Here is a 12,855-nt window from a genome sequence, read left to right on the forward strand (position 1 = left end):
GGAATACACCGTAGATACCCGAGTGCTGTAGGGAATACATCGTAGATACCCAAGTGCTGTAGGGAATACACTGTAGATACCAGAGTGCTCTAGGGAATACACCGTAGATACCCGAGTGCTGTAGGGAAAACACTGTAGATACCCGAGTGCTGTAGGGAATACACCGTAGATACCCAAGTGCTGTAGGGAATACACCGTAGATACCCGAGTGCTGTAGGGAATACACCGTAGATACCCAAGTGCTGTAGGGAATACACCAGAGATACCCAAGTGCTTGCTGGGGGGAATACACCGTAGATACCCGAGTGCTGTAAGGAATACATCGCAGATACCCGAGTGTTGTAGGGAATACACCGTAGATACCCAAGTGCTGTGGGAAATACACTGTAGATACCAGAGTGCTGTAGGGAATACACCGTAGATACCCGAGTGCTGTAGGGAATACACCAGAGATACCCAAGTGCTGTGGGGAATACACCGTAGATACCCGAGTGCTGTAGGGAATACACCGTAGATACCCAAGTGCTGTAGGGAATACACCGTAGATACCCGAGTGTTGTAGGGAATACACTGTAGATACCCGAGTGCTGTAGGGAATACACCATAGATACCCGAGTGCTGTAGGGAATACACCGGAGATACCCAAGTGCTGTAGGGAATACACCGGAGATACCCAAGTGCTGTAGGGAATACACCGGAGATACCCGAGTGTTGTAGGGAATACACCGGAGGTACACAAGTGTTGTAGGAAATACACTGTAGATACCCGAGTGCTGTAGGGAATACACCGGAGATACCCGAGTGTTGTAGGGAATACACTGTAGATACCCGAGTTCTGTAGGGAATACACAGTAGATACCCGAGTGCTGTAGGGAATACACCATAGATACCCGAGTGCTGTAGGGAATACACCATAGATACCCGAGTGCTGTAGGGAATACACCGGAGATACCCGAGTGTTGTAGGGAATACACTGTAGATACCCGAGTGCTGTAGGGAATACACCGGAGATACCCGAGTGTTGTAGGGAATACACTGTAGATACCCGAGTGCTGTAGGGAATACACAGTAGATACCCGAGTGCTGTAGGGAATACACCATAGATACCCGAGTGTTGTAGGGAATACACCAGAGATACCCGAGTGTTGTAGGGAATACACTGTAGATACCCGAGTGCTGTAGGGAATACACCATAGATACCCGAGTGCTGTAGGGAATACACCAGAGATACCCAAGTGCTGTAGAGAATACACGATAGATACCCGAGTGTTGTAGGGAATACACTGTAGATACCCGAGTGCTGTAGGGAATACACGATAGATACCCGAGTGTTGTAGGGAATACACTGTAGATACCTGAGTGCTGTAGGGAATACACCATAGATACCCGAGTGCTGTAGGGAATACACAAGAGATACCCAAGTGCTGTAGGGAATACACCATAGATACCCGAGTGCTGTAGGGAATACACAAGAGATACCCAAGTGCTGTAGGGAATACACCGTAGATACCCGAGTGTTGTAGGGAATACACCATAGATACCTGAGTGCTGTAGGGAATACACCATAGATACCCGAGTGCTGTAGGGAATACACAAGAGATACCCAAGTGCTGTAGGGAATACACCGTAGATACCCGAGTTTTGTAGGGAATACACCATAGATACCCGAGTGCTGTAGGGAATACACCATAGATACCCGAGTGTTGTAGGGATTACACTGTAGATACCCGAGTGCTGTAGGGAATACACCGGAGATACCCAAGTGCTGTAGGGAATACACCGGAGATACCCGAGTGTTGTAGGGAATACACCAGAGATACCCAAGTGCTGTAGGGAATACACCGTAGATACCCGAGTGTTGTAGGGAATACACTGTAGATACCCAAGTGCTGTAGGGAATACACCGGAGATACCCGAGTGTTGTAGGGAATACACTGTAGATACCCGAGTGCTGTAGGGAATACACAGTAGATACCCGAGTGCTGTAGGGAATACCCGTAGATACCCGATTGCTGTAGGGAATACACCGTAGATACCCGAGTGCTGTAGGGAATACACCGTAGATACCCGAGTGCTGTAGGGAATACACCGTAGATACCCGAGTGCTGTAGGGAATACACCGTAGATACCCGATTGCTGTAGGGGATATGTTTTTTTGCGGGTGAATAACCCATTTAATGTATATAGATGAATGCACCATTGCTATCATGTAGCTGTACTGCGTCACTGTACACGATGCTCGGGGATAGTCTGGCACAGGGAAGGCTGGGGTATGTCTGGCAGCCGGTGGAGCTCGTAGCATGTCACAGCACGGTCGCCTCTTTTGAATTTCAGAGCGATCAGCGGTTTCCAGGCCTTACGTTGTGAAAACTAAGCAAGTCTGGGCAATGGCTGCATATTTCCCAGAGAATGAGAGAGATCATCATCCACACCGCACTCCCAGCCCAGCGCCGCACTCCACACCAGCCTCCTCCTCTGCCTCCACGTTTTTCTAGAAGACAGAACTACAAAGGTAAAAAAGAAACTTTACTTTTATGTGAATTTTATTCTTGATAGGAAATTGTACAGTGCAATGCTTCTTCTTATACTGTAAACATTACAAGCTAAAGCAGTGTTTCCCAACCATTGTGCCTCCTGCTGTTGCAAAACTACAACTTCCAGCATGCCCGGACAGCCGAAGGCTGTCCGGGCATGCTGGGAGTTGTAGTTTTGCAACAGCTGGAGACACACTGGTTGGAAAACACCAAACTAGAGTAACACAGACTGTTAAACAATGCATTAAAAGCAGCAAGGCGCCATTTATGAAATACCTCGTGTCTCACTAATGTCACATAATAACGTGGCTACGATGCATTTATATGGATTTTATGGAAGATCAATTCCTAATCTTACTATGGTGATGAGTTAGTAAGCTTGTATATTACTTGTTGGATATTATTAGTTGTTGTGAATTTTGGTTGGTGTTAAAGGGGTACTCTGGTGAAAAACCTTTTTTCTTTTCTTTTTTTTTCTTTTTTTTAATTAACTCATGCCAGAAAGTTAAACAGATTTGTAAATTACTTCTATTAAAAAAATCTGAATCCTTCCAGTACTTATTAGCTGCTGAATACTACAGAGGAAATTATTTTCTTTTTGAAACACAGAGCTCTCTGCTGATATCATGAGCACAGTGCTCTCTGCTGACATCTCTGTCCATTTTAGGAACTGTCCAGAGCAGCATATGTTTGCTATGGGGATTTTCTCCTACTCTGGACAGTTCTTAAAATGGACAGAGATGTCAGCAGAGAGCACTGTGGTCATGATTCAGCAGAGAGCTCTGTGTTCCAAAAAGAAAATAATTTCCTCTGTTGTATTCAGCAGCTAATAAGTACTGGAAGGATTCAGATTTTTTTTAATAGAAGTAATTTACAAATCTGGTTAACTTTCTGGCACCAGTTGATAAAAAAAAAAAAAAAAAAGGTTTTCACCAGAGTCTTCCCTTAAGAAGGTGTCAGTCGGGGTGGTGTGTACATCCACGATTAGGAAAACATCTCTCTTCCGAAAAGAAGATCACAGGGCTGCATTCACTTCAATAGAACTGAGCCGCAATACCACGCAGGAACTGAAAACCAAAGTGGTGCTGTTTCTGAGACAAAGATATGTAACTAATTGGCGCAATCAGGCAGACTATGCCACCTAGTCCTCTGATAGGAAAGGATCCTACATGGGCTAATGAGTAGTGCTGAGCGCGAAGATTCGAAATGCGAATTTTTACCGCGAATATCGGCACTTTGTGATTTTGCGAATATTTAGAATACAGTGATATATATATCCGTAATGATGAATTTTCATATTTTTTTACGAATATGCAAATATTCCCGAATATCGGCACTTCCAGTCAGATGACACTGACCCGTCTCTTCTTTTGGGTGAAAGATATAATCGCGCATGCGCACTATGCAAATTTTCATTACGATTTTTCTCACGGGAAAAAAATGAACATAGCGAATATGCGATTTTCACGAATTTAGGAGGAATATTCATCCATATATTCCCAAAATATCGCGAATTTGAATATGGCCAATGCCGCTCATCGCTACTAATGAGAGCCACTAAGTGGCCGGTAGTACCCAATGGGATGTTTCTATTCAGTGCTATACAGTAGCTTCCCAGACCTCTGGGACTATATGAGTTGAGCATGCATCACACCCTGTCCTAGGGAGATTATTCTCCTCAGGGCTGCAGGGAATTGTAGTTTCAATCACAGCACACATGGAAGTGAGCTCAGCTGTGCTGCAGTGGGTAAGGTGGCTGATGTGTGGGAGGAAGAAAAGTGACCTCACACTTACAAACAAGGACTCCAACAGGATAATGTTTCCATTTAAAAATGCCAAAAGGGGTGTCAACAGGTTTTTCTGCTAGTTCTGTGGACAATGGCTAAGAACCCTAAAAACAACCTCAGATGGATAGTTCTTGTTTTAGGAGGAGATTCTGAATTGGATAATATTCCCCATGCATGTTCCAAGGCCCTTAAAGGAGTCAAGCATTGACTTGTAGTGATGCTTCCTCCAATAGGTGGCTCTCTTCCTTCTGGAGGAGGGCTACTTTACATATTTCTTTCCCAGTGGATCATTGCAAGTCATATATGTTTCCACATTCCTTTTGGCACTCTCCTAAAGGAGAAACATTAGCCCAACATTTCTTTTAGATTAACAGACTATTCCAAGTAGATAGATATAAGATAGATAGATAGATAGAAGATAGATAGATATGTGATAGATAGGTAGATATGACATAGATAGATTTGAGATAGATAGATAGATAGATATGAGATAGATAGATAGATAGATAGATAGATATGAGATAGATGGATAGCTAGATAGATAGATAGATATGAGATAGATAGATAGATAGATAGATAGATAGATATGAGATAGATGGATAGATAGATAGATAGATAGATATGAGATAGATAGATAGATAGGTAGATATGAGATAGATAGATAGATAGATAGATAGATATGAGATAGATAGATATGAGATGATAGATAGATAGATAGATATGAGATGGATATGAGATAGATAGATAGATAGATATGAGATAGATAGATAGATATGAGATAGATATGAGATAGATAGATGAGATAGATAGATATTTAAAAAAAGCCTCACGTTTGAGTGTAATAAACACAGCTTTTTCACGTTATTGGAGTGCCGCTGTTTTTTGGATTTTTCTACTACGGGGGTCCTGACCCGGACTGGACACAGCAGGCACCTTTGCTCAGGTGTGCAGCTCTTTTGGATGAGACTGAGATAGATAGATAGATAGATAGATACAATAGTCCAGAAGAACAGCACATTCACCCATGTATCAATAGAATAAGGTGCGCGCCATCATATGGGTCCTGGTCAGGGAATCCAACATCTATCCATAGGAAAGTATCGCAGAACACAAAAGGATTCCAATAAAGTGCAGTGTTTATTCCATCCTCAGCAAACAAAGTGCGATGTTTCTGTGGCCTCACGCATGATTGATAAAGGCGGCATGAGGCCATAGAAACATCGCACTTTGTTTGCTGAGGATTGAATAAACACTGCACTTTATTGAAATCCTTTTGTGTGCTGCGATACTTTCCTATAGATGGGTAGATAGATAGATAGATAGATAGATATGAGATACATAGATAGATAGATATGAGATAGATAGATATGAGTTAGATATGAGATAGATAGATATGAGATACATAGATAGATAGATATGAGATAGATAGATATGAGATACATAGATAGATAGATATGAGATAGATAGATATGAGATAGATAGATAGATAGATATGAGTTAGATAGATAGATAGATAGATATGAGATACATAGATAGATAGATATGAGATAGGTAGATATGAGTTAGATCAGTGTTTCCCAATCTTTTTCGAGTCGGGGCACACCTCGGAAATTTTTTTTTCTCGGGGCACCGCTACCGAGGTTGACAAGCAAGAGAAAAAAAAAGGAAAAACGGTAAAAAACGCAATGCACTATATCTATTTATGTAGTTTAAAGTGCTGCTTTATACAGCAACTCACCAATGACGTCTTCTCTAATTTGCATCGTTGCCTTCTCTTCTCCATCTGGTCTGGGCCATCAACACGATTTCTTCCACACACAATTCTTCACCTTTAAACCTGCAAAACAAATCTATTAGGCGCCAAACTTTTTTTCTTTTTTTTACATGGGTGACAGAGGGGTGTAGAAGAGTGGACATGGGTGACAGAGGGGTGGACATGGGTGACAGAGGGGTTTAGAGGGGTGTAGAGGAGTGTACAGAGGGGTGTAGAGGAGTGTACATGGGTGACAGGGGTGTAGAGGAGCGTACATGAGTGACAGAGGGGTGTAGAGGAGCGTTCAGAGGGGTGTAGAGGAGCGTACATGGGTGACAGGGGTATAGAGGAGCGTACATGGGTGACAGAGGGGTGTAGAGGAGCGTTCAGAGGGGTGTGGAGGAGCATACATGGGTGACAGGGGCATAGAGGAGCGTACATGGGTGACAGGGGTGTAGAGGAGCATACATGGGTGACAGATGGGTGTAGAGGAGTGTACATGGGTGACAGGGGGGTATAGAGGAGTGTACATGAGTGACAGGGGTGTAGAGGAGTGTGCATGGGTGACAGATGGGTGTACATGGGTGACAGAGGGGTGTAGAGGAGTGTACATGGGTGACAGATGGGTGTACATGGGTGACAGAGGGGTGTAGAGGAGTGTACATGGATGACAGATGGGTGTACATGGGTGACAGGTGGGTGTAGAGGAGTGTACATGGGTGACAGAGGGGTATAGAGGACTGTACATGAGTGACAGAGGGGTATAGAGGAGTGTACATGGGTGACAGATGGGTGTACATGGGTGACAGAGGGGTGTAGAGGAGTGTACATGGGTGACAGAGGGGTGTAGAGGAGTGTACATGGGTGACAGATGGGTGTACATGGGTGACAGAGGGGTGTAGAGGAGTGTACATGGGTGACAGAGGGGTGTAGAGGAGTGTACATGGGTGACAGAGGGGTGTAGAGGAGTGTACATGGGTGACAGAGGGGTGTAGAGGAGCATACATGGGTGAAAGGGGTGTAAAGGAATGTACAAAGGGGTGTATAGGAGCGTACATGGGTGACAGGGGTGTAGAGGTGTGGACAGATGGGTGTAGAGGAGTGTACATGAGTGACAGAGGGGTGTACATGGGTGACAGAGGGGTGTAGAGGAGTGTACATGGGTGACAGATGGGTGTACATGGATGAAAGAGGGGTGTAGAGGAGTGTACATGGGTGACAGATGGGTGTACATGGGTGACAGAGGGGTGTAGAGGAGTGTACATGGGTGACAGATGGGTGTACATGGGTGACAGAGGGGTGTAGAGGAGTGTACATGGGTGACAGAGGGGTGCAGAAGAGTGTACATGGGAGACAGGGGTGTAGAGGAGCGTACATGGGTGACAGGGGTGTACAGAGGAGTGTAAATGAGTGACAGAGGGGTATAGAGGAGTGTACATGGGTGACAGATGGGTGTACATGGGTGACAGAGGGGTGTAGAGGAGTGTACATGGGTGACAGATGGGTGTACATGGGTGAAAGAGGGGTGTAGAGGAGTGTACATGGGTGACAGTTGGGTGTACATGGGTGACAGAGGGGTGTAGAGGAGTGTACATGGGTGACAGATGGGTGTACATGGGTGACAGAGGGGTGTAGAGCAGTGTACATGGGTAACAGAGGGGTGCAGAAGAGTGTACATGGGAGACAGGGGTGTAGAGGAGCGTACATGGGTGACAGGGGTGTAGAGGAGCATACATGGGTGAAAGGGGTGTAGAGGAATGTACAAAGGGGTGTATAGGAGCGTACATGGGTGACAGGGGTGTAGATGTGTGGACAGATGGGTGTAGAGGACGTAGAGGAGTGTACATGAGTGACAGAGGGGTATAGAGGAGTGTACATGGGTGACACAGGGGTGTAGAGGGGTGGACATAGGTGACAGAGGGGTATAGAGGAGTGTACATGGGTGACAGAGGGGTGTAGAGGAGTGTACATGGGTGACAGGGGTGTAGAGGAGTGTACATGGGTGACAGAGGGGTGTAGAGGAGTGTACATGGGTGACAGGGGTGTAGAGGAGTGTACATGGGTGACAGAGGGGTACAGAGGAGTGTACATGTGTGACAGAGGGGTATAGAGGAGTGTACATGGGTGACAGATGGGTATACATGGGTGACAGAGGGGTGTAGAGGAGTGTACATGGGTGACAGAGGGGTGTAGAGGAGTGTACATGGGTGACAGAGGGGTATAGAGGGGTGTACATGGGTGACAGAGGGGTGTAGAGGAGTGTACATGTGTGACAGAGGAGTATAGAGGAGTGTACATGGGTGTAGAGGAGCGTACATGGGTGACAGAGGGGTATAGAGGAGTGTACATGGGTGGCGGGTATAGAGGAGTGTACATGGGTGACAAAGGGGTGTAGAGGAGTGTACATGGGTGACAAAGGGGTATAGAGGAGTGTACATGGGTGACAGAGGGGTATAGAGGAGTGTACATGGGTGACAGATGGGTGTAGAGGAGTGTACATGGGTGACAGATGGGTGTAGAGGAGTGTACATGGGTGACAGAGGGGTGTAGAGGAGTGTACATGGGTGACAGAGGGGTGTAGAGGAGTGTACATGGGTGACAGAGGGGTGTAGAGGAGTGTACATGGGTGACAGATGGGTGTAGAGGAGTGTACATGTGTGACAGATGGGTGTAGAGGAGCGTACATGGGTGACGGGTATAGAGGAGTGTACATGGGTTACAGATGGGTGTACATGGGTGACAGAGGGGTGTAGAGGAGTGTACATGGGTGACAAAGGGGTATAGAGGAGTGTACATGGGTGACAGAGGGGTAGAGAGGAGTGTACATGGGTGACAGAGGGGTGCAGAAGAGTGTACATGGGTGACAGAGGGGTGCAGAAGAGTGTACATGGGTGACAGGGGTGTAGAGGAGCATACATGGGTGAAAGGGGTGTAGAGGAGCGTACATGGCTGACAGGGGTGTAGAGGAGTGTACAGAGTGGTGTTGAGGAGTGTACAAAGGGGTGTAAAGGAGTGTACATGGGTGACAGGGGTGTAGAGGAGTGGACAGAGAGGTGTAGAGTAGTGTACATGGGTGACAGATGGGTGTACAAGGGTGACAGAGGGGTGTAGAGGAGTGAACATGGGTGACAGAGGGGTGTAGTTGAGTGTACATGGGTGACAGAGGGGTGTTGAGAAGTGTACATGGGTGACAGAGGGGTATAGAGGAGTGTACATGGGTGACAGATGGGTGTACATGGGTGACAGAGGGGTGTAGAGGAGTGTACATGGGTGACAGGGGTGTAGAGGAGCATACATGGGTGAAAGGGGTGTAGAGGAGCGTACATGGCTGACAGGGGTGTAGAGGAGTGTACAGAGTGGTGTTGAGGAGTGTACAAAGGGGTGTAGAGGAGTGTACATGGGTGACAGGGGTGTAGAGGAGTGGACAGAGAGGTGTAGAGTAGTGTACATGGGTGACAGATGGGTGTACAAGGGTGACAGAGGGGTGTAGAGGAGTGAACATGGGTGACAGAGGGGTGTAGTTGAGTGTACATGGGTGACAGAGGGGTGTTGAGAAGTGTACATGGGTGACAGAGGGGTATAGAGGAGTGTACATGGGTGACAGATGGGTGTACATGGGTGACAGAGGGGTGTAGAGGAGTGTACATGGGTGACAGAGGGGTGTAGATAAGTGTACATGGGTGACAGAGGGTTGTAGAGAAGTGTACATGGGTGACAGAGGGGTGTAGAGAAGTGTACATGGGTGACAGAGGGGTGTAGAGGAGTGTACAGAGGGGTGTAATGAGGTGTACAAGGGTGATAGATGGGTGTAGAAGAGTGAACATGGGTGACGGGGGCATAGGGGTGACAGAGGGGTGGACAGGGGGAGGACATGGGTGACAGGAGGGTGGACAGGGGAGACAGGGGGTCAGAGGGGTGGACAAGGGGGTAAAAGAGGGACAGGAGTGACAGAGGGGGGGACTGGGGTAACAAAGGGACAGATGGGTGAACAGGAGGGTGGACATGGGTGACAGAGTAGACTACGGGGGTAGACAGAGGGGTAAGCATGAGTGACAGGGCTGGACAGGGGAGTGGACAAGGCAGACGTGGATGACAGGAGGGTGGACATTGGTGAGAGGGGGGGTGGACATGGGTGACGGGGATGATAGGTGGGGGGACATGTGTTAGTGCGGGTGGACATCAGTGATGGGGGGGTGGACATGGGTGACAGGAAGGTGAACATGGGTGACATGGGTGACTGGGGGGGGTGGACATGGGTGACAGGGAAGGGTGGACATGGGTGACAGGGAGGGTGGACATGGGTGACAGGGGGGTGAATAGGGGGTGGACATGGGTGACAAGGATGTGGTCAGAGGGGTGGACAATGGAGGGTGAACGTGGGTGACAGGGATGGGCAGGGGTGACAGAGGGTTGGATGGGGGTGGACATGGATGACAGGAGAGTGGACATGGGAGACAGGGGGTCAGAGGGGTGGACAAGGGTGACAAAGGGACAGATGGGTGAACAGGAGGGTGGACATGGGTGACAGGGTAGACTACGGGGGTAGACAGAGGGGTAAACATGAGTGACAGGGATGGACAGGGGAGTGGACAAGGCAGACGTGGATGACAGGAGGGTGGACATTGGTGAGAGGGGAGGTGGACATGGGTGACGGGGATGATAGGTGGGGGGACATGTGTGACAGGGGGGGGTGGACATGGGTGACAGGGGGGGTGGACATGGGTGACAGGGGGGGTGGACATGGGTGACAGGGGGGTGGACATGGGTGACAGGGGGGGTGGACATGGGTGACAGGGGGGGGTGGACATGGGTGACAGGGGGTCAGAGGGGTGGACAAGGGAGTAAAAGAGGGACAGGAGTGACAGAGAGGGGTGGACTGGGGTGACAAAGGGACAGATGGGTGAACAGGAGGGTGGACATGGGTGACAGGGTAGACTACGGGGGTAAACAGGGGGGTAAACATGAGTGACAGGGATGGACAGGGGGGTGGACAAGGCAGACATGGATGATAGTTGGGGGGACATGTGTGAGAGGGGGTGGACATGGGTGACATGAAGGTGAACATGGGTGACAGGGAGGGTGGACATGGGTGACTGGGGGGGTGGACCTGGGTGGCTGGGGGGGTGGACATGGGTGACTGGGGGGGTGGACATGGGTGACAGGGTAGAGTGGGGAGTGGACAAGGCAGACATGGATGACAGGAGGGTGGACATGTGTGACGTGGATGATAGGTGGGGGGACATGTGTGAGAGGGGGTGGACATGAGTGACGGGGGGGGTGGACATGGGTGACAGGAAGGTGACATGGGTGACAGGGGGGTGTGGACATGAGTGACAGGGAGGGTATACATGGGTGACAGGGAAGGGTGGACATGGGTGACAGGGGGGGTGGACATGGGTGACAGGGGGGTGGACATGGGTGACAGGGGAGGGTGGACATGGGTGACAGGGGAGGGTGGACATGGGTGACAGGGGGGGTGGACATGGGTGACAGGGGGAGGGTGGACATGGGTGACAGGGGGAGGGTGGACATGGGTGACAGGGGAGGGTGGACATGGGTGACAGGGGGGGTGGACATGGGTGACAGGGGGGGGTGGACATGGGTGACAGGCGGGGTGGACATTGGTGACGGGGGGGTGGACATGGGTGACAGGGGGGGGTGGACATGGGTGACAGGGGGGGGGTGGACATGGGTGACAGGGGGGGGTGGACATGGGTGACAGGGGGGGGTGGACATGGGTGACGGGGGGGGTAGACATGGGTGACGGGGGTGGACATGGGTGAAAGGGAGGGATTACATGGGTGACAGGGGGGGTAGACATGGGTGACAGGGGGGTGGACATGGGTGAAAGGGAGGGATTACATGGGTGACAGGGGGGGTGGACATGGGTGATAGAGATGGACAGGGAGGTGGACAAGGCGGACATGGCTGACGGGGGGGTGTGGATATGAGTGACGGGGGGGGGGGGTAGCGGGTGGACCTGGGTGACGGTGGGGGGTTTAGACAGGGTTGAGAAGGTGAACAGAGGGGTGGAAAGGGTACGGTACCTTAAGCAAGCCGGCCCGTGCAGCTTGCAGTTCCACAGCAGGCACGCGAGTCCGGCGCAGGTGCAGCTCGTTCCGCCCCAGGCAGGGACCCATTTTCGGCTCACTGCGCCATAAGGGAGAGGGGGACGGAGGGAGACGCAGGAGACGGAGGGTGAAGGAGGGGGACACGGGGGACACAGGGAACAGAGGAGGAAGGAGGGGGAACACAGGAGACGCAGGAGATGCAGGGGGACGCTGTGCGCGCAGTGCGCACGCAGACTTCCCTTCCCCCCCTGCGCCGTCAGGCCGGGGCGGGACATTTAAAAAAATAATAATAATAAAAAATAAAAAAAATCACGGCAAAATCCTGCGGCACCACGGGCAGTGCTGAACAGCACACACGTGTGCCGCGGCACCGCGGTTGGGAATCTGCAGCAGCACACTGCCAGCACAAGGATATAGGTGAAACATGAATATGCAGATAAAACATGGAGAGCTATACAGCTATGGTGTAATAGATGCAAATGTGAAACTATGAAATAGTGAGGCACTTAGCTCGCAAATTTGTCTCCGCCGGCGGTCAAATAGCTGGGACCGTCCCACTGCGATAAGGTGGCCTCATTGGGACGGACCCTACACTGTGAATATGCCTCTGTGTGAACAGTTCAGTAAGCATGGCAGGATCTGGAACATCCAAGACACCTTATATACACACCTGATAGAGGTGGGTGGGGTGCAAGGCCAACATGGAGGTA

General features: G+C 49.6%; 1 protein-coding gene across 3 annotated transcripts in view; it reads left to right on the forward strand.

Moving 5' to 3' along the window:
• The first annotated feature begins 2,281 nt into the window (after window positions 1-2,281).
• AMOTL1 (angiomotin like 1) overlaps window positions 2,282-12,855 on the forward strand; it is a 164,162-nt gene continuing 153,588 nt past the window's right edge. For 2 of the 3 annotated variants that reach the window (XR_008889487.1, XM_056561505.1), the window contains exon 1: window positions 2,284-2,512. The gene's annotated coding sequence lies outside the window, so the exon portion shown is untranslated. Of the gene's footprint in view, window positions 2,513-12,855 lie in introns of all 3 variants that reach the window. The other variant, XM_056561506.1, reaches the window with a different exon arrangement.

Source organism: Hyla sarda, chromosome 2 (assembly GCF_029499605.1).
Source record: "Hyla sarda isolate aHylSar1 chromosome 2, aHylSar1.hap1, whole genome shotgun sequence".
NCBI classification, from domain to species: Eukaryota; Metazoa; Chordata; class Amphibia; order Anura; family Hylidae; genus Hyla; species Hyla sarda.